Source organism: Lepisma saccharinum, chromosome 7 (genome assembly GCF_977018435.1).
Source record: "Lepisma saccharinum chromosome 7, izLepSacc3.1, whole genome shotgun sequence".
Lineage (NCBI taxonomy): Eukaryota > Metazoa > Arthropoda > Insecta > Zygentoma > Lepismatidae > Lepisma > Lepisma saccharinum.
In genome coordinates this window covers 53419544-53440500 of record NC_139235.1, presented here as the reverse complement: position 1 = coordinate 53440500, position 20957 = coordinate 53419544, and positions in this window count along the sequence as shown.

Genomic DNA, 20957 nt, shown 5'->3' with positions numbered 1-20957 from the left:
AAACGACAGGCAACAAGTAGCAAACGACGGCTGCAAATGACACTGAAGTTCATACCGAAGTGACAAGCGAAAAGAAAGACAAGCCACTTCAGTCTTCAAGTAAGCATTCACTGTTAAAGCCCGAACACCAGACCTAGGCGACCCAATTCAGGATATTGACAAACGGAAGTAACAGGCGAGACTTGCTTCTTCGTTTCGAAACGTGTCGCTTCTCGGCTTCCGCTTCTGAAAGTCATGGATGTCATGCAGCGTGTCGCCTTGGTCTGTTAGAGCATTTGAGAAAAACGCTTGCTTGTAGACAGAGGTATCGTGTCACTTGTCACTTCGATATGAACACCCCCTCCCTTTTGCCGGATCGCTTGTCGCCTTGGTCAGAAATCTCCATTCTTATCCTCATCATGGCCGAAAGGAGACAAGTAACGAGTTTCTACTGATAGCATCGTTTCCTGGTAATGGAAGAAAATGAGCTTTACAAATGGATTTCTGTTACCAGTATTATAGTAAAACCCAACTAATAATTTGTTATAGGCACATATAGAAGGGTCACATTTGGAGGAATAAATTCTATTGTAGCATTTTGTTTGATTGCAGGATTAAAGCCGACCCCCGTGGTGGAGTGGTTAACACATCGCGCTACGACACCAGGGTTCCCGAGTTCGAATCCCGGTCTGGGCATGGATGTTGTGGGAGTCGATTCATCAATTTCATGATATCATCAGTCATCCCCATCTTCGCAAATTAGCCATCAGTGGTACAAAAAGCGAAGTAAAACAAAACAAATCAATTACAATTACACTTGGAGGGTTAGAAGATAATAGAAAAACAGATCTGGTTCCAAAGTTTTAAGTTGGCAACATTGACAGCTCGGAAGCAACAAGACGGCCAGGCGAGAGGGGAACCCCGTCGGCATTTGCACGTACCTTTCCTCGCCTCTCAACCCCCTGGGATGTTCGGTACCAATACATGCGAAATAGATCCCAGATTTTACACACCCACACTTCCTGGTCCCAAGAGATGCGATTAAACCCCACACTTTTGCACAGACGTGAAGCTTCCAGAGCTGGCAGAGTTTAACACACACGTTAACACACAAATCGAACAAATAGCGACTTTTTGGTACCTTCGAAATACTTCGCGTACATGTCGAAAGGGGTCTCAGGAGTCTCGCAATGGCCATCTCGCTGTTGGGACCGGCAAAAAGTCCCAACAATTTTTTTGGTCCCATTAAGAAAGGTGTTTAAACATACGCCGGTTCCCAGAAGAATATATCTGCGTACTCACAAACACACACACATACACACACACACACACATATTTACTTCCGGTCCACTTCCGGTTCACTTCCGGTCCACTTCCGGTCCACTTCCGGTTCACTTCCGGTCCACTTCCGGTCCACTTCCGGTCCACTTCCGGTTTGCCTACTTCCGGTCCACTTGTGGACTATTTCTGGTTTATTTATATTGCATCATGTTTTGCAACAAATTATTAGACATGTGTTGTTTTCTGATTGGTTGGTTAAGACATAATGTGATGATGTGTTATATTCTGATTGGCTTATTGTTTCAGATATTTTCAATGCGGTCCGTGCTTAGGGTATATAAAGAGATTTTGCATTGCATATCAGCCAGTATTGTGAGAGTTGTTGAAGAGTAAGGGTGTGTTGTTGCACTGCTGCTCATATTTTTTTAAACACAAAAATATTGCAAATTTATATAAATTGAATTACAAATCTATTTGATTTAATTGACAGAATTTTTGACAACCTGTCATAAGTTTATTAAGTATAGAGTTTTGATTTGAACCCCAAGAAATTTTATATAAATACCAAAGCCAAAAATATTAACACACATACACACACACACTAGGTATACAAAACACACTGCTGAACCCAACTGATATTTTTTATTAAGCATAGAATTTTGATTTGGACCCCAGGAAATCTTATATAATAAACAGCAACAAAAATGCCAAATCAAAAATATTGCAATCAGTGTAATAAGAATATATCCAGCCCCAATTGGGCCAGACACCAAAAGAATTGTAACCCAGGCAAATTCAGAACTCCCACTAAAATATGTCCTAAATGCAATAAAATATTTAGCAAGGCATATTTCAATAGACATGTGGGTTCTTGTTCTGTACAGTCATCAACATTGCCCCCTCAACCATCTACATCTGGTCTGAAAAGAAAGCATGAAACACCTGTTAATGCTGGACCGGCAAAGCAGCCACGCTATGAACCCATCCATAGCAGTTTTAACGGCCAATTAAGGGATCACCGGTTTGTATCAGAGCCAAGATGTGACATTAAGAATTTTTTGAACAGTATAAATCCAGATGTGCAGGCAATTCTAAATGCACAAAATGGCTCTTATAAGCTGTCTCTCAAATTGTTTACACAATATAAAAAGCCAAATGGCACAAAATTTACACAGCCCCACATAACAGAAACTGTACCGGTATATTCAAATGCAAATTCAGACAAAATAATAAGCAGTTTGATAGATCAATTGAATATTAAACACTCTGAATTTGCAGCAAAAGAGTCTGGATGGAGCCTATGCGGATCTTCACACAAGTTATATGTTAATATTTCTGAATTCAACCCATTACAAGGTTCCACTTATGTGCCATTACCTGCCAATATCAAAAACAAAACAGCCGTGTTTAATATAAAAAATAATGATGAAAAATGCTTTTTGTGGTGTATTTTAGCTGCTTTGTTTCCAGTTTTAAGGCATCCTGAGAGAATAATTTATTATAAACAATATGAACACAATTTTGATGAAGCAATGGAGGGTTTAGAATATCCAATGTCTATTCAGAATATTGATAAATTTGAAAAAAAGGCCAGGGATATTAATGGTAAACAATTATCTATTAATGTATTTACTTGTTCTACTGGCCGTGGCAATTGCTTGATAGATCCTCTCAGAATCAGTACATTTGATGATGATTCTGCTGTTCCGATTGATCTGCTCTTAATTGAAGGGGATGGCACATATCATACACTCTGATACATAATCTTCAAGCTTTAGTCAGAAAACAACTAGACAAATCCAATACAATATTCAAGTTGTCTGTATTTGATGGTCAAAAAATAATAAATGGGGTTCGTGAAAAAATGCAGAAATTGCTAAAAACAAGTTAGTTGAGCATCTGAAATACTGTGGCAACCATAAACCTGTTCATATGCTTATGCCTAACCCAAGTGAAAATTCCAAATTCAAAAAATTTGAAGCCTTGTTGGAACACCCAGTATATATAGTCTGTGATTTTGAATCAAATCTCAAACCCCTTGCATTCTGCAGCCCAGATCCTGATGAACCTTCAATTACACCATACCAATTACATGAACCTTCCAGCTTTTATTATGTGGTTGTACAGGGTGGTTAGTAAAGAATATTTATACATGGGGGCAGATGTCATCAAAGAATTTGCACATAGAATAGAAAATGAGTGCCATAACATAGCGTCTAATATCTTATTAAAATCAAAACCCATGTTGCTTTTAACAGAGGATCAGATTGAAGATTTCAACAATGCAGAAAAATGCCCGGTATGTGATTCTGAATTTTCAGATACAAATATAAAGGTGAAACACCATTCTCATACAGATGGTAAATTCAAAATGGCCCTGTGTAATAGCTGTAATATTAAGATCCAGAGACCAAAATTTGTCCCCATATTTTGCCATGTTGCATCCAATTATGATTTTCATCATCTGATCAGGTACGAGGGGTTTGACAAGCAGAATTTAAATATTTTAGCTGAAAATAATGAAAAATATATTGCCATTAGCAAAATAATTAAAGTTAATGGTGTTCCTATTCACTTAAGATTTCTTGATTCATACAGAATTTTATCGGCTAGCCTGGCTACACTGGCCACTCAATTATCTGATGATCAATTCAAAATTACATGTGGTTTGTTTCCAAATCAGGACCTGAAATTAATTAGGCGAAGGGTGTATATACATATGATTATGTTACAGATTTTTCTAAATTTGATGAGTGTTCTCTGCCACCACAACAAGAGTTTTACAGCAAAATCAGAGGATCTGGAATCACTGATGAAGATTATCACCATGCCCAATTGATGTGGAACAATTTAAAATGCCAGACATTTGGTGATTATCACAAGGCATATTTAAAACTTGATGTGACCCTCTTAGCTGATATACTGCAGACATTCAGAAAATCTTCCATGCAAAATTATAAGCTGGATCCAATGTATTTTTACAGTGCTCCGGGCATAGCATGGTCTTCAATGTTTTTGAACACTAAAATGCAATTGGATCTGATCCAGGATCAGGACATGTACTTGTTTATGGAGCAATGTATAAGAGGAGGCATGGTGCAATGTTCTCAGAGATATGCCAGAGCAAATAACAAATATATTCCTGATTATGATCCAGCACTGCCATCAAATTATATACTGTATGTAGATGCCAACAGCCTCTATGGTTATGCTATGATGGATAAATTGCCATATGCAGGGCTTGAGTGGGTCGAAGATTTTAATATTGAAGATCTTCAGGATTTTGATGACAGTAACTATGGTCAATTCTTAGAGGTTGATCTGACAATTCCTGATGATTTACACAACACATTTTCTGATCTGCCCCCAATTCCCGAGGTTAAGTGTTCACCTGGCTCTAAACAGAAGAAATTGATGATGACTCTAGAGCCGAAACAGGATTATGTCATATATTACAAAAACCTCCAGTTCCTGATGAATCATGGTGTTCAAGTGACCAAAGTTGGAAAAGTTTGAGGTTCAGGCACTCAAGATGGTTGAAACCATATATTGATACAAACACAGAGCTTCGAACATCTGCAATGAGCCAATTTGATAAGACCTTGTTTAAATTTATGGTCAATTCAGTGTATGGCAAAACAATTGAAAATGTCAGAAAACATATTGATGTTAAAATAATTACTGACCCCAGCCGGAGCAAAAAAATGATTGCAAAGCCCAACTTCAATTACAGAAAAATTTATGATGAAAATATGGCACTTTTCAACATGAAAAAAACAAAGATTAAGTTTGATAAGCCTATTTATGTAGGGGCTGTGATATTGGAATTGGCAAAATTACACATGTTAAAATTGTATTATGATGTGTTGAAACCTTTTTATAAGGATGGTGTAAAATTGATGTACATGGACACAGATAGTTTTGTTCTTGATATTCAAACAGAAGATGTTTATAAAGATATGTTACAGCCTGAATTGTTTGAATATTTTGATACCACTGAACATTCAAAAATTAAACCCCACAACAAAAAGGTGCCTGGCAAGTTAAAAGATGATACACTTGGTGATGTTATTGTGGCATTTGCTGGGTTAAGGGCCAAGATGTATAGTTTTGAAACATGTAGTGGTGCTGTTGCCAAAAAGGCCAAGGGCATTGGCAGAGTGACTGTAGACAAAGAGCTTGAATTTGAGGATTACAAAAATTGTCTCAAATCATGTAGCACAATCAGAACATCAGAAACTAGAATTCAGAGTGTGGATCACTTATTGACTAGCAATATTGTAAGAAAAGTGGCTCTGGACCCACATGATGATAAGAGATGTATTTTATCATGTGGCATACATACTCTACCATGGGGTCATTGTGATTTGAAAAGTGGCATTGTTTACAGAGCATGATTTGAAATAAATAAACATGCCTATGAATTTATTTGGGTTCAAAAAACAGGCTATTATGGTCCTGACAACACCACAACCCTCTTCTGATATAATATCTAAACTAAGTGCTTTGTTAATTATTCATCTGAACAGCATACTTACAGATGTTGATGATGAAACAGGTAAAACATTGTACATATTTAACAATAATTTAAATCATTACCAATTACCTGTAGGTGGTCAATTGCAATTTATTACAACCCCTGAGGGTAATGTCAAGATTTCAGTAGGGAGAAATATTTATAGAATTAAGCACTCAAACATGATTTCTGGCACTGTATATACTGTTTCTGATTGTGACTGCTTATATATTGAGGTCCCTGGATCATATGACAAGCTTATACCTTTTTTTATAGAATTAAGAATCAGATATTCAATAATAAATAACCACTAAAACAAAATGCCTAATGATATATTTGGCCATACAAGGCATGAAGATCACAGTGATGAGATTCTGATGCTTGATGTCAGAGTCAAGAAATTAAGAAGTGATTTACAAGCTTTACAAACCACACTCAATGCCAGTCTTCAACTAGAAATTACAAATTTACAATCACAATGCATGGACCCTCTTCTTAAAATTGATTCTGAACTCAAATTATTGCTTCAGAAATATACTGATTTGGCCACATTGGATAATTTTCAAAATTTAGAAGAAGCTGTAGCAGATCTTCAAGCCAAATTTAAGACCCAGGCCACCAACTCTGAGCAATTGAAACAGCAATTGGAAGAGCAGATAAATAATGTCCAGACACAGCTCCAAACAATTGTCAAAAGCATAAAATCACAAGGAGATTTTGATCTAGTGATTTCCACTCTAAAAGAACAGATTCAATCACTCCAAATACCTAATCTGGACCCCTTGAACAATGCCATAGCCGAGGTTAAAGAAAAAAATTGAGACACTTGAAAATTTTATGAACAACTTGCCATCTTCTGATGCTTTGAGTGCAATAACTCGGAGTGTTGCCAACATTAAGCTGCAACTTGAAACATATGAAGATTTTGGAAAAATTCAAAGTACCATAACCCATCTTGAGGGTGCAATAGCAGCAGTGCAAAGTGATTTGACAAATATACAAGAATCCCACCTGCCCGGTATTGTAGACACACTTGTCAGTGTCCAGCAACAGATCACAAAGCTTGAAAACCTCAACACTGAATCTGAGCTATCTCATTTTCATCACTTTCATCATGAAATTTTACAACAATCAACACCCACTCAGGCAGATATAGCCCTGCTCCAAAATTCTATGCAAAATGTGGCTGATGCATCTGAATTAAATAATGTGAAATTGGCATTGAATCTTTGCAAAAGACTGTAACAAATCTGCCTACATCACAGGAACTTAAAAATATTAAGAGAGCAGTGAATCGCATATTGAAATCAGAAGATATCAAGAATATCCAGACAGAGATCAAACAACTCACTCAGACAGTGGCCACTCTACCAACCAATCAACATATTAATGAACTGCATGCCCTGTTTGAGGATATCAGAAGACAGGTCCATGATCTTACTGCTCAAAATTCAAAATTGGCAGTTATTGAAAATTTGCAACAAATTGTAGCAACAGCAACAGTTAGGGACCATGGAATCCAATCAGGCAAATGCTCTGTCTGTTTTTGCCACCCAGCTACAAGAAATTGTGCAACAATACAAGAAACTTGTTGTGGACATAAAAATCAAGCCAGGCCATGATGATGTTGTTAGAACCATCAATGAGCACCTTGAATCTGTAACAAGTAGATTGCTTACAGCAGAAAAAGAAATAACAGGCATAATTGAGAATCCAAAACATACAGTAATTCTTGAATTGTACAGCATCCCCAATAAAGAATATGATTCACCATTTACACCAGGTGGCAAAATATATATGCTGTCCCCTGCACAATTTTATTACCAGTTTTTTGTTGGGGGCACACTGAGACCAATCAAGATCAAATATTGGCTTCAACCACAGGCACACCACTACCCCACCTTATCAATAACAAATGCTGACAACAAACCAAAAATCACCAGTGTAGAGTTAGATGATTTTACAGACCCCAATACATTAGAAACAGCCTATGCTGAAGATGATGGCTCTCTGGAATTTAAAATACAAATAGGAGACAAACTGTATTTAGAAAATCCTGCGGTATCAGCTGCTGAACACCCCATAGTTGCAATATTCTTGTTTTCATATTATGTCTAGACAAATTATTGTTGATGAATTACACAGACAAGCCAGACATAATTTTAAGAGACTGCCAGTAGTCACAAAAGGCATAGATGATTTATGGCAGAGCGACTTGATTGAGATGGCAAGTGGACAGCTGAAAAACTTAGACAAAATCAACAAGGGCTACAAGTATCTACTCACTGTAATAGACACATTTTCAAAATTTGCCTGGGCTGTGCCACTCAAATCCAAGACTGGAAAATGTGTTACAGAAGCCATCAGGACAATCATCAATCAGAGTGGAAGATCACCGCGCTATTTGCAAACAGATAATGGCAAAGAATTTTATAATTCTGTGTTCCAACAATTTATTAAAAGCCAGTCAATACAACATTATTCGAGTTACAGTGATCTCAAGGCCTCAATTGTAGAGAGATTCAACAGAACCCTAAAAAATCTTATGTATAAACAATTTACACTTCAAGGTAATTATAAATGGCTTAATATACTTCCAGAACTTCTACATAAATATAACAACTCGGTTCATTCCACAATCAACATGAAACCCTCTGAAGTAACTTTATCTGATGAGCAAAAATTGATCAGGACTGTTTATTATCCTAGATACCAGCCAACAACAAGAAAGGCCAAATACAAGGTGGGTGATCAAGTAAGAATCAGCAAATATAAGCACTTATTCAAAAGAGGCTTTACAAGAAACTGGAGCACTGAATTATTTACAGTGGTTCAAGTTAAGCCTGGGACCCTTAACACATATATAATAAAAGACCACCGAGGAGAAATTCTCAAAGGCAGGTTCTATGAAGAAGAACTCACCAAAACTAAACAGCCTGACACATATATCTCATAGAAAAAAATCATCCGCAGAAAAGGCAACAAGTTATTTGTCAAATGGCTAGGACTTCCAGAACACAGCTGGATCGATGCAGACAAGGTGATAATATGAGCACCTGGGATGTTATAAAAAGGCTGCCAGAACCTGAACAGCAGATTAAGAGAAATGGCAAGTTGCTGCCTGAAAATATTAGATGTCTTATTGTTGGGCCATCGGCTTGTGGTAAAACTACACTAATGATTGATAATTTTTTATTGGCACCCAACTGGTTAGATTGGAAAAACAGGCACTTGTATGTTTTCTCTAAGATCTTGGAACAATTAAAATATCAGCAGCTGATGAAGCTATATGATGGATTGGATATTGCCACTTTTGAATCAGATGTTAAGCCACTCCATGAACGTCTCGATAATTCTGTTGTTGTGTTTGATGACATTATACTGGATAATCAAAAGAAGGTTAGAAATTTCTTTACACAGGGCCGACACAAAAAAATTGATTGCTTCTACCTGGCACAGCCTTTTTCAAAAATACCCAAGCAGCTGATCCGAGACAACGGCAATTTTATATGTGTGTTTCATCAAGATCATACCAACCTCAAACACATACATGATGAATATGTAGGTGGGGACTTGAGCTACAATGATTTTTCCAAGTTTTGCAGTAGGTGCTGGAACCAGGACAGTTATGGGTTTGTCACAATTGATATGACAAGAAAACCCAATAGTGGCAAATACAGAAATAAAATCAACAATTTTCTAGACATTGAAACATATATAAATAACCATGAAAAGGCCAATCATTGATGATCTTAAATTAAGAGATTATCTTGTAAAAAGATTTAAGGGATGGAAATCACAGAACCGAGGAATTTATGAACAACACAAACAAACAGAACAGCCTATTATTGATGCTATTAGTGAATTAGGTAAAAATATCAAAACTGTTACAGAGCAAAATCAAAATTTGATCACAGAGCTTGTACCTGTAGCTGCAAGGAACATATTAGATTATCCAATCACCCCACTTTCCAGTATTCATACACCTAGTCCTATTGCTCCTCGAAGAATTGAAGCTACTCAGGATCCTATTGAATTGGGTCTTCTTGCTCAAAAATATTTAAGCACACCTAAAGACAACAAAGATGAGGTCTTTGGCTTATATGTTGACACAGAGCGTGATGGTAGCATCATTCATAGAATTGGCAATTTCAGAGTAACATTTATGGGAGATGATCACATTGTATATTCAGAATCTCATCTTGGACAAAGAGGTGGTTTTGTTAAATATCCCGGCACACCTGGGTTGTGGGAACTGATGACTAGGAAGAGACCTGGCAGCTATACAGATCAAGATTATGAGCACTACAAAGAAATATTAATAAAATCAGATGCTCTATACCAGAACAATGATCCCACACAAAAAAGAGTCAAGTCTAGCAGTGGAGCAAAATACAACAATTTAATCAAGCCCATATGGTCACAAATTAAGACAGGTAGTGGAATCAAACAATACAACACCCTGCCCAAAGAATTTGTGTGGGTTGATGATGTCAGGAAACTTGTAGATAGGTTATTGGTGATAGCTGGGGAGGAAAATGCTGGCAACCACAATTTTTACAATGAAAAGGTTGGAATTATGGACATGATAAGCACAAAATTGTCTAATTTTATAGTGAATGACACTAAGGGGATTGGATATCTTATAAAAATTATTAATACTCTACCACCTAAATTTTGGAATATTTCTGAGGGCCGGGGGTTGGTTAATGACATTATAAACAAGCTGCCATTTGAACTACACATTCCAGGCTATCAGTATTGTGGTCCAGGCACAAAATTGGACCATAGATTAAAAAGAGGTGATCCTGGTGTTAATCCCCTAGATGCTGCTTGTAGAGACCATGACATAGCATACAACACACATTCTGATCTTGACAAGAGACATGTTGCAGACAAGAAATTAGAAGAGGCTGCATTTGGTAGATTTGTAAGCAAAGATGCTTCTTTGAGTGAAAAAATAGCAGCATTGGGAACCACCATAGCTATGAACACTAAACAAAAACTGGGGTGGGGGCTGTGAATATGTATATAATAAACCTACAATGAAGGCCAAGGGTGTTATGTATCAAATACCTTATGCAGGTCTTAAATCTCTTAAAACTATTGATAGTCTTTTAACCAAAAAGCAGCGCAAGAAAAAAAGCTCTTGTCTTGCCAAGGGCCATGGTATGAAATTGTTGCTTAGTACCCCCCAATTAAAAAAATTACAACAATCCAGGAAAAAATCACATGTGGGGGGTTTCATATTTACTATCCCGGCCATCTTAGCAGCACTTGGGGCTGTTGGGAGCTTGGCTGGGGGATCAGCTGCCATAGCAAAAACAGTAATAGATGCCAAGAAGAATAAGGCAGAATTAGATGAATTGAAGCGCAATAACCTGGCCATGGAGAAACAAGGCAAAGGTGTTAAGAGAGCCATGAATAAGTTTAAAAAAAACAAGAGCCGCTTACAAACCAAGATATTGAAGCTTTAATCAAGCCACTGGGCAACAAAAATTTTAGAGGTGTGTACATGTCTGATTCTTTACCAGAACAACCACTCAACAAAGAGTGTGGCATTGTTAATTTGGATAAGTACAAAAATCAGGGCACTCACTGGATCTGTTATCTTAAATATTTAAACAATGAGGCATTTGTGTTTGATTCATTTGGAGGTGTTCCACCTGAAAATTTAGTAAAATATCTAAAATCAGCTAATCTTTATTACAATAATGCCCGTGTTCAAAACTTCAAAGATGTTAATTGTGGACATCTGTGTTTATCTGTTCTTAGATATATGTCTCAAATAAATAAACCATCAATTGAAAATTTTCAAAAGGCCTTGTGGTATTTAAAACATCATGGGGGTATTCCATCTCACCAGCCAAAATTCAATATTGAAGCTCAGATTACATGATGATATAGTGTATCCCAAAACAATAGCTCTCAGAGCATTTTATGGCATGTACTTGATCCCTAATATTACTCACCACAACAACACAATTGCAGTAGGGGATCAAAAAATTGTCATCACTCCAGGGCAATATAATCTGTCCACTCTAAATGCTCAATTACCCAGAGGTATGGTATTAACTCAAAATTCTGTCACTCACAGAGTAGAGATTGTATCTGCTACAGAGACAGTGGATCTGGGTACTATAGGAGAGCTGTTGGGATTTGAGAACAACACAAACTTGAACCAGCCATCAAACACACTGCTATTAATATACCCAAATTCTTAGCCATAGAGACTCTAAATATTCACTGTAATGTGGCTGAGGGTATGATCACCAAATCAAATGGCATAGGCACTCACAAACAAACTGGCATCATTGCAACATTTAAACCTAATTCTGAATTTATGGAGCCAATCATCTACACTCCATCCCCAACATTATATTTTCCTGTGTGCCATAATAGAATAGATAACATTGAATTGATGGTCACTAATGAAAAAGAAGAATTAGTTGATTTTGCTGGAGCCACAACAACTGCAATCATAGAGATTAATATTTAAATAAAAATACATACAAAAAAATGGAAAATATTGAGAGTTATGAGCTACAATCATTCCCCCCAAACAGGAGGACATTTGCAAATTTAAATCAACCCAACACAGAAATTGAGGTTGATCTTGATGTAGGGGATGGCTTTATACACCCCCACAGAGCAGATCTATACATCAAATTTGATGTTGTAAAGCTCGATGGAACTGATTATCCGGCAAATTCAAATATAAGATTGGTAGACAATTTTGTGCCGCATCTGTTCTCTGAAATTGAGATCAGAAAGCATGGTGTTGTTATAAACAGAGTGGATTATCCCGGCATTACCTCCACAGCTTTGGCCACACTAAAATTATCCAAAACCGAGGCTTCTTACTACAAAATAGGTGGATTTGAGGCTGGTGATAAAATATTATCCAAGAGCCACACAGTGCTGTTTCCTATGCGCCTGTTGCCAGGATTCTTCTCAGATTACAAAGATATTATGTGGAAGGGTGGTTTAAGAATCACATTTAGAAGAGCTGCCAATGATAATAATGCTTTGATGAGGTACAGCACATTAAACTCTACAGGGGAAGCTCTGCCTAATACCCTACCTGATGAAGGCAAATGCATTATTCAGACTATGGAGCTAAGAATCCCAGTTGTTGAATATGAAGCCAGTTATGCTCTTAAATACAAAGCAGATATAATAAAAAATCCACAAGAACCTTTACAATTTTATACATATCAATGTGTACAGAAGCCTGCATCTGGTACTTATTATGAGTTTTATGCTACAAATTCATTCTCCAGTATACAATATGACATGCCGGATTTTGTGGTGGTATTGTTTCAGACTGGAAGACACAATAATCAGGAAAAAAATTCAAGTAAATTTGATAACTGCAACATCAAGAACATTTATCTTAAAAATGGCAGAAATGAGGTATTCCCTAGAGAAAATTATAATTTAGACATGTCCAAGGATGATTTCCTCAAATTATATGAAGCATTTACAGCATACAAAAGGGTCACTACTGGCAATACTGACATGTATTACACACCAGATGAATTCAAAGCACAGAGACCCATGTTTGTCATCAACACTTCAAAAAGGAAACAAGTTGTGGTTAATGACAGGACAAACATTAAAATTATCTGTGAATTCCACGATACACTCCCTGATGACACTATATGTAGTGTTATTCTCATAGGTGAAAAATCATATGTTTATGATGTAAGAAATGAGAGAGTCACAGAGCAATTCTAGAAGAATTACATTGTTTTAGTACTAGATAAACAAGTTGAGCCTGGTGCCCAATTGAACTTAAACCGGAAGTAAATATGTATGTGTATGTGTGTGTGTGTGTGTGTGTGTGTGTGTGTGTGTGTGTATGTGTGTGTGTGTGTGTGTGGGTGTGGGTGGGTGGGTGTGGGTGTGTGTTAATACGTTTGGCCTAGTTTTAGGTGTGGGCAAAAAAAATATCAAGAGGGGCATATTTTTAACAAATTTATGGACAACAATCTCACAGAAGTGCCTTTTATAAGTGTAGGCAAATCAATCTGAGGGGGCTCATCATTTGTACACTAGGATTCAAAATTCTTAGAATTAAGAGCATATTGCACTTGAAGAATTGGGGAATAAGGGCATCTAGGCTTAATTTTAAGTGTGGGCAAATCGGGCTGTTTAATCAAATGAGCTCATCATTTGTACACTTGTAAGTGGTCCTGGTTATAGGGTATTTTACACTACTAATGTAGCACGATACAACCCGATGGGAGCATCCAGTTACATCAATTTGCCTCCGGAAATAGCCAGTAAGAAAGCCATCATCAACATTCAAAATGAGGATAACAGATGCTTTTTGTGGTGCATCATTGCCGATCATCACCCAGCCAATAATAATAAACAACGTTTATGCCACTACAACAAGCCAGAATACCTCTCAGAATTTGAAAAACCTATGCCTGGTATTAATTACCCTGTAAATCTACGAGACATTAGTAAATTTGAGACACAGTACAAGACAGATAAAAAGGAAAGTATAGCAGTACACATCTTCGGATTAGACAAAAACAACACCATCTACGTTCTCAGACATAGCAACATTAAAAGTAATCATGTCATCAGATTACTCCTGATCGAAGATGATGATAATTATCATTATTGTCTAATTCAGAATCTTCCAAAATTAATAAGATGTCAAATTACCACACTTCACCATAAAATTCGAGTATGCGACAGATGCCTGAGTATATTCTACGGTCGAGGAAAAAAGAATGCTGATGAAGAACTTCAAGATCATCATGAAATGTGTAGTAAACATCCGGCTACGGCTATCAAAATGCCTTCTCGAGACATGAAATGTTCCAACTACAAGGCATTACTCTGGCATCCCGTGGCGATATACACCGACTTTGAAAGTTTCCAACTACCACTCGCCATCTTCGTACCGAATCTCAGTGTATCGAGTACTACCGAAATTCTACATCACGAAGCCTGCGCTTTTGGATTGATGGTCAACAACACAGGCAATGTTATTTTACATCCTGGCAATGATGCTCCACAAATATTCGTTCAAACCTTGAAACAGATGGCCATACATTTCGCTCCTCTACTACGAGAAGACAAAGCAATAGAGCCTCTTACCCAGGAAGAGAAGGAAGCATACGACCTTGCCTTTCAGTGTGATGTGTGCGAATGTAACTTCACCCTCGAAAATATCAAAGTTCGCCATCATAATCATCACACGGTAAAAATATGTGGCCCCCCTGTGTAACAACTGTAATCTACAAATCAAAAAACAGAATTTTATTCCTGTATTCATTCACAATTTGGAGGGCTATGACGCCAAAATCTTCATAAAGGAGATGGGATGCGACACTCAACCCATTAGCGTCATAGCTCGCACCAATGAGAAATTAATTTCATTCAGCAAGAAGGTGGACGTTGAAAATGGCAATCACGTAGAAATACGCTTCTTGGACTCCTACAACTTTCTGTCTTCGAGTTTGGCGACACTTACGTCTCAACTCACCGACGATGATTTGGTCGCCACCAGGAAATGTCTTGGCGACCAACATTTAGCACTGTTGAGACGCAAGGGTGTTTACCCCTACGAATACATGACGGATGCTTCCAAATTCTCAGAAACATCATTACCACCGAGAGAATCATTCTACAGTCGTCTTAGCCACACCTGTTGCACCGAAGAGGACTACCATCATGCTCAGCTTGTCTCGTCTACATTCTCTTGTCAAACCATGGCCGACTATCATGATCTATATTTGAAACTGGATGTTACGCTATTGAGCGACTGTTTTCATCTCCATCGCTCGAGAGGAATGGCAGCATATGGTTTGGACCCCGCTTGCAGCTACACCACACCGGGTTATTCTTGGCAGGTGATGTTAAAATCCACGAAGGTGATGATAGAACTCATCAAAGACGTCAATCAACTTTTGTTTGTCGAAGATGCAAAACGTGGAGGAATCGTCCAGTGTCCCCGTCGATACGTCAAGGCCAACAATCCATATGTTGTCGATTTCGATGTAGGGAAACCGACAAAGTTCTTGGCATACTGGGACATGAACAACCTGTATGGTTATGCCATGTCCGAGCCTCTGCCCATCGGAGAATACGAATGGATGAGTGAGCAGGAACTTCAAGATTGTTTAGAATGGAACGAAGATCATAAAAATGGATGTTTCCTGAAAGTAGATTTGGAATATCCTGCATCGTTTCATCAAGAACACCATGGATTTGCGATGGCACCTGTGATGGAATCGGCTCCGGGGAAGAAGCTGATGCTCACCTTCGAGAGCAAAGAGAATTACGTGGTGCATTATCGTGTCCTACAATTCTACCTCCAGCATGGATTGGTTTTGAAGCGTGTGCACTCGGGATTGAAGTTTAGACAGACCAGGTGGCTAGCACCCTATATCGACGGCAACACTCAACGTCGAGCATCAGCTTCTTCTTCAGCAGACAAAAACCTATACAAATTGATGAACAACAGCATCTACGGCAAGAGCATGGAAGATCCGAGGAAAAGAAAAAAATCTACTTGGTCTCCGACCCAAAGAAAATAAACAAGCTCGTCGCTCAGACCACGGACAAGAACTTCACTATACTGAGCGACACGTTGGTATTGATCGAACGTGCTCTCCGTCACATAACATTCGACAAACCAATCGCCGTGGGAGTCGCGATCCTCGAGTTGTTGAAGCTGGCCATGTACAAATTTCACTACGACATCATGAAACCACGCTGTGGAGAGGGGATCGAGGAGGCGTACACCGACACGGACAGCTTCGTGTACAACATCCGCACCGATGATCTATACGAAGATCTCAAAATCATGAGCCAGCATTTCGATTTCTCCAATTATCCGAAATATCACGCTCTCTTCGACAACAGCCACAAAATGACGATCGGGAAGATGAACGGCCGCATCATCACAGAGTTTGCTGGTCTTCAAGCAAAAATGTACGCCATAAAAATCCAGGATGAGACCGAAATAAAGAAGGCAAAGGGGGTGGGTCGTTCGAGTACGAAAAAGCTAACTGTGGAAGATTACAAGTCGTGCTTGTTCAACAAAAGCATCAAACACATGACCGAACATCGCATCACGAACACCATCGACTATTTGCGTACATCCATGATCAACAAAGTGGGGCTTGATCCCCATGACACCAAATTGAGGCTACTGGACTGCAACATCCACACCCCAGAATGGGGATACCATGACGAGGAAGAAATCTGCTCGCACCATTAGACTTCTGCATCAAAAAGTAACTATTTTTTTTCGTATTATTTCTTGCACCACTTTTTTAAAAAAACAATCATTCACACTATTGTATAAATATTTTTGTATTCAAACTAATGTTTTAAATATTTTTTGTATTTTTCTATATTATGTACACTATTTGAGGATATTTTTTTTCTTTCAGATGCTGCACCCTACGGAAACTTTTAGTTCTTACACAGTCCATTCTTAACCAAAAAATTTTCTTATCTTCAATCATAAAAAACACACACATTTCACAGGGAGGTCCTCTGTAGGGAGTCATGGGGGGTTTAAAAAAATAACCCATGAAACTCTACAGAGGCATGCCTTTGATAGCCGTGGCCATTAGAACTGTGTTGGGCACCAAGCACCCCTGGCGGGATTTTCTTTGGGGGCCAGGGATGTCCTTAACAAAAATAATTTTGATTATCACACACACACACCGTAGAAGATGAAACATGAGTTAGTAGTGTAATTGATGCTACTACTGGCGCGATAAATGATGAACCCCCCTCAGGCAGATTTGGCTACACTTAAAACTTGCTCAACATGCCCATATGAGCTTTTTGCTCAAGTGTGGCACTCCGTCTAATCCAAGATTTTTGTAAAAATGCCCTCGGGAAGTTCCTGTGAAATGATGAGCCCCCTCAGATTGATTTGTCCACACTTACAAAAGGCACTTCTGTCAGTTTGTTGTCCATAAATTTGTCAAAAATATGCCCCTTTTGATATTTTTTTTGCCCACACCTAAAACTAGGCCAAGATGCTTATAAAACACACACACACACACACACACACACACACACACACACACACACACACAAAGCATATTGTTGAACCCAACTGATATTTTTTTTTAAGTATAGAGTTTTGATTTGAACCCCAAGAAATTTTATATAAATATCAAAGCCAAAAATATTCACACACATACACACACACACACACTAAATATACAAAACACACTGCTGAACTCAACTGATATTTTTTTATTAAGCATAGAATTTTGATTTGAACCCCAAGAAATTTTATATAATAAACATAACAAAATTCTAATATTTATTTTTGTTTAACAGGCACAATAAGTTCTGAGCACATAAGCAGTTTCTGAGGAATACAAGGCAGCAGCAGCAGCAAGCAATTAACTTATAGAAGGCAGTGTGTATCCTATCTAATTGCATGGGTAATCTTGACACAGGATTTTTTGAGAGAAGATGTATTTCAAAATACATAAAATCTAAGTCACTTATTGATGATTTAAAGCTTAGATTCTTTGGCCTGTCCGAGTATGACCTGTTTACAGTGCAAAATGAAACTGAAATGCAGTGGGTGCTTGCCAGTGACAGGCCATTCCAATGCCTCTATCTCAATTTTATCACCAAGTTTGAAAGGCTTGTATACAGCAGGTTCAGGAGAATTGTTGGATTGTTTGTTAATTTTTATACAGACAGGTGCCATTATGATTTAAGGTTGAAATTGTTTGACAATTATTGGTTCAACAATTGCTATGAGCATTGTTTAGAGTATAGGATGCCTATGATTGCATCTCAGAGTTTAAATTGGAGACATTATACATATTCAAATAAAATTATTAACAGAATATCTATAGATAAGAAGATTGAATTTGTTACAACTGATAATGGGAATTTGTACAGTGGTGAAGATTTCAATCCAGAGTTTGTATCATATTCCGACTATATATATTTGAATGAGCTTGTCATGTATTTTATAAGGCAAAAATTTAGAGATTGCACTTATGATTGTATTGTTGAGGCACTGGGGCAGAATAATTTGCATGACATATGCAACTGTGGGAGAGTTTTGTCCAGCCTCTCAGTGTGATTTCAGGCACAGGAATCTGGCAGTTGGGAATCAACCCGCAGCAGGCAGCCCTGATTATTTCAGCAGAGACAGCAATCAAGGTAAATAAATATTTGCTGCAAGTGTAATTTAATTATCTTCTCATCAGTGTAACACATTTTCTGTCTTATGCAGTTCCAAATCCCTGCCCCATCAGTGCTGTAGAAATATCAGCCAGGCTCGGGTCTGTATGCAGGAAGAGGCAAGACATTGGTTTGAAATCTGTTTTGAAGCCTGTACCTAATCACAGCACAGCTCTGTCAGAGATAGGGACAATGAGTAATATCTGTAATTAATAATTCAGTAATCATTTCTAACAAGTTTAATTTTCAATAGGCTCTTCTCATCAGTGTAACACATTTCCTGTCTTAATGCAGTTCCAAATCCCTGCATAGCAGTGCTGTAGCCAGGCTCGGGTCTGTATGTAGGAAGAGGCATAGTTGAAATGTGCTTGGGTATAATTTTTTGAAGCCTGTACCTCATCACAGCATAGCTCTGTCAGAGGATAGGGACATTGAGTATAAAATCTGTAATCAATAAGTCAGTAATCAATTGTAACAAGTTTAATTTTTAATAGGATCTTCTCATCAGTGTAACAAATTTCCTGTCTTGTTTCACATGCAGTTCCAAATCCCTGCCCTATCAGTGCTGTAGAAATATGAGCCAGGCTCGGGTCTGTATGTAGGAAGAGGCAAGACATTTGTTTGAAATCTGCTTGGGTATAATTTTCTGAAGCCTGTACCTAATCACAGCACAGCTCTGTCAGAGATAGGGACATTGAGTATAAAATCTGTAATCAATAATGTCAGTAATCAATTCTAACAAGTTTAATTCTCTTCTCATCAGTGTAACAAATTTTCTGTCCTGTTTCACATGCAAATCCCTGCTCATCAGTGCTGCAGCCAGGCTTGGGTCTGTATGCAGGAAGAGGCAAGATTTTTGTTTGAAATCTGCTTGGGTATAATTTTCTGAAGCCTGTACCTAATCACAGCACAGGTCTGTCAGAGTGTAACAAATTTCCTGTCTTGTTTCACATGCAGTTCCAAATCCCTGCCCAGCAGTGCTGCAGCCAGGCTCGGGTCTGTATGCAGGAACAGGCATGATATTTGTGAAATCTGCTTGGGTATAATATTCTGAAGCCTGTACCCATCACAGCACAGCTCTGTCAGAGATAGGGACATTGAGTAATATCTGTAATCAATAATTAATAATTATTCTTGTCAGTAATCAATTGTAACAAGTTTAATTTTTAATAGGCTCTTCTCCTGTCTTGTTTCACATGCAGTTCCAAATCCCTCCCCATCAGTGCTGTAGAAATATCTTCCAGGCTCGGGTCTGTGTGTAGGAACAGGCAAGATATCTGCTTGGGCATAATTTTTTGAAGCCTGTACCCATCACAGCATAGCTCTGTCAGAGATAGGGACATTGAGTATGTATTATTACTGCACCTGCCCCATCTAACATGTTGCTGTGTTTCTTCAATACATTAGTTATAATCAATAAAATATTTAGAACAAACCTCTATAAGATATGACAACCTGCAACAATCTGGATATATGAGATGTTTTATTTTCTGTATTTTTCAGGCTCTCTTGTTACAATCTTGTTTCTCTCCCCAACATTGCCATCACTATAATTCCACATGTTCTATGCTAACAACTTCAAACCTGAAAACATATCTGTAATCAATAATTAATAATTATTCTTGTCAGTAATCAATTCTAATATTTAATTTTTAATAGGTTCTTCTCATCAGTGTCCTGTCTTGTTTCACATGCAGTTCCAAATCCCTGCCCATCAATGCTGCAGCCAGGCTCTGGGTCTGTGTGCAGGACGTTTGTAGTTGAAATCTGCTTGGGTATAATTTTTTGAAGCCGGTACCTCATCACAGCATAGCTCTGTCAGAGATAGGGACATTGAGTATAAAATTATTACTGCACTATATTTTAAAACCTGCCCCATCTAACATTGCTGTGTTTCTTCATAATCAATAAAATATTCAGAACAAACCTCTATAAGATATGACAACCTGCAACAATCTGGATGTATGAGATGTTTCATTTT